General features: G+C 42.0%; 1 long non-coding RNA gene across 1 annotated transcript; it reads right to left on the minus strand.

The window, feature by feature from the left end:
* Positions 1 to 347: 347 nt before the first annotated feature.
* Positions 348 to 1,139, minus strand: LOC138526496 (uncharacterized). Its single transcript, XR_011283585.1, has 3 exons — positions 1,034 to 1,139; positions 845 to 940; positions 348 to 704 (listed from the first exon to the last, which is right to left on the minus strand). It is a non-coding gene; the product is annotated as an uncharacterized lncRNA (long non-coding RNA).
* Between the last annotated feature and the right edge of the window lie 1,845 nt (positions 1,140 to 2,984).

The raw sequence follows: 2,984 nt of genomic DNA on the forward strand, positions 1-2,984 counted from the left end.
CTCTGGGTGTAATAAACTATCTTATCCAAGGGTAGCTTTAGCCACTGATGCGTAAGCAGTATGTGTGTCCTTGCATCTGTTCATTGCACTTAATTGCTGTTCCAACAAACTTTGGAAAACCCAAAATGTGTGACTCTTGTATAGGCCTTAAATAGGCAGTTGTCAGGTTCTGCCATTATATTCCCAGGTACAAGCACCATTTTCCAGCCGTTGCCTTTTTATGGCCATGTAGTAATAATATGGCAGAACAAAATTTCAGGGTGAGAGGTCACACCCAAACCGTAGTCTCATAACAAAGTGGCAAGAGTGAAAAAAGTCAATGCCTACGTGTATCTTGACTTAAAGCATTTAATTGGCATAAAGTATGACAAATGATAAATAAGACAATTTGGGGATAGAGTACTCAGGAGTATTTACAAACACAATACAGGTGAGTATAATCCAGTGGAATGAACTGGATCTAAATGGATGGCATACAAGTTCTGCTAATATACAAAACCATGTATGGTTATGCAGGTACAATGTGAACAAAACCGAATTCAATGAACAAAAAATAAAGCAATGCATAAATGGAGCACTGAACATGTGGTGTAATCGTCGACACTAAGGTGTTTCGGCCCTGGAGTGAGCTGTAGAGTGCAGCTTTATGTGCAGGCTTTCATCAGGACGTATGATGGAGTAAATTTGGGTCCCGGGGTCTCTATCTAAAAGCGACAAATGGAGTGGGGTAAGTAAAGGAGTGACCTCAAAAATAAATTATTGAATGATTTATTAAGCTCTAAACTAGATGCTTAATTAATAGAACAAAGAGAAACTCCGTTAAAATGTGCGCCATGAATCTTACCTAAGGCTTATCCAGTGCTATGGTTAGCTGAGGCATCCATCTTAGTGTGGATGACAAGCTGGCATGTGACTGGCCAATCTGGAAACAAGTTAATACCTGTAACGACATAAAGGGTTCTATCAGGTCTCTGGTTCTAAAAGCTAGTCTGAATGACTAGTTATACTGTTGTGGTATAAGAAGGAGTCTTACCTCACATGGTAAAGACTGTCATCTGAAATGATTGAGAGGATGATCGCCCACTTCGTGGTGTGGCTGTGGCTGTGGCTTATGCAGTCAATCCATTCATGGCAAAACCTGTGTGCGACATAGCATATCCTTAGTGAGGGTGCTGACGTTTTGGGAAACCCAAGACTGAATAATCATTGCTGTTAGTGAAGGCACTGAATGGTTAAAAAATCCCATGCCTGCTGGCAACCGCAGGGCTGGACAGCGTGTAGATGGCAGAAGGCCACCGCACGAACACGAGACTGCTTCTGTACACTTACTTCCAAGTAGTAAAGTTTCTGTCGGGAGCGGCGGCTGCGGCGTCTCTTAGTGCAAAGGCTGTCTGGAATGAAGACGTTCCCATGGAAACCGCGTGTGTAAGAAACCCACGTGTAGCCCTGATTGGACGAAACCGGACGCTCCCCTAGTGGCGTGTTATCATTTGCAAAACCAATGGTGCGCTGTCACGTGGAGACACAGTAGAAAAAAAGTAGAAAAAGGGGAGGAGTTACCCGAGCTCTGCCGTAACACTAATGAATGTGGTGAAACATTGAAAAAAGTTTCCCCTTGGTATGTGCTCCAGGGCTGATAGAGGGAGCCCATCTTATGGTATGCTGGCTTGGTTGGATCTAAAACCCGGCTTGGCCTGAAGCAGTCTGCTCTAGTGGAGTGTCTCTATTAGATGCGACAATGCACTTTGATAAAACTACTAAGTGCGCGTCGTCAGCCCAGACAAAAATGGATTGCAGATCATGCCGGCCATGTGTGAGTGGCTTTGGTTAAAGAAGTATACATATAAAACAAAGTGTTCATAGTATATGTATCTCGCAAGGGTTAGAATCGTGAGTGTTGATATTGTGGGCTGCAGTTTAATGTTCCCATGGTGGTAAGACCCGTGTGGAAAGGCTATTAGATACTATTAAATGTGTGATGCTACCACAGCAACATATGTCCCAACATGAATTGTGTAGTCAAAATATATGGAAAAAGCCACTATAAAGACAACCATATATACTTTGGAAAAACATACATTTGGCATTGATGTAATAACAATCACAATTGTCATAATTTATAAGCTATAATAAAGAGCTCATGTTTCAGATATTCAGATCAGGAACATGGCAGAGAGGCAGTTCTAGGTGGAAAATTCTGAACAGCATGTGACACACGTGTATATTGTTGACAGCTGAGTGCAGGTGCTCAAAAAGCCAAAGAAAGGGACCACTAAGGCCTTCATTAACAACAATTCCAAAATTGAAAAAATGATAATTAATGTGCAATATATACATTTACTTACACATATTTGAGGACATGGATTCCAGAGTGAGTCGAATCGACCAATACAAGTGGTTGACGCAGGAGGAGTTATACAATTAGAGTCTAGTACAAAAAACTCCTAGTATTGGCACAGGGCCGTCCTGCACAACATTGCAAGTTAGTACATCTGTTTGATTTACTGACTATAAAAATATTTCCATTCGACAGAAATGTTCAACCCTGTCTTGACAGTGTTGAGTTTATGTACCAGTTGTTGTTCTAGTCTTGTGAGTGCTTTATCCCTGTCGCCTCCTCTTTTCTGTGGAACCAATTGTTGTATGACGGTCCAGGAGATGTCGTCATGGGTGTGTCCTAAACGGCTGAAGTGTCCAACGATAGGCTTGTCTGGTATTTTATTCTTAATGCAGGACCTGTGTTCCGAGATCCGTTGCTTGACTGGTCTGGTGGTCTTGCCTATGTATAGTAAATGGCATGGACATTTTATGCCTTAAATGACAAACTTGCTATTACAGTTGGTGTGGCTCTGGAGTATGCGATGATAGTTGTTGTGGTCAAAAGTTTTCTTTTGAGTGGTAAAACGACAAGCCACACAGCTACCACATCTGAAGTGTCCAACTACACTTGGTAAAGCCCACAATGTATGGGGTGTCTTAATCTC

Source organism: Ambystoma mexicanum, chromosome 1q (assembly GCF_040938575.1).
Source record: "Ambystoma mexicanum isolate Mex_15411 chromosome 1q, UKY_AmexF1_1, whole genome shotgun sequence".
In the NCBI taxonomy this organism is placed as follows: Eukaryota; Metazoa; Chordata; class Amphibia; order Caudata; family Ambystomatidae; genus Ambystoma; species Ambystoma mexicanum.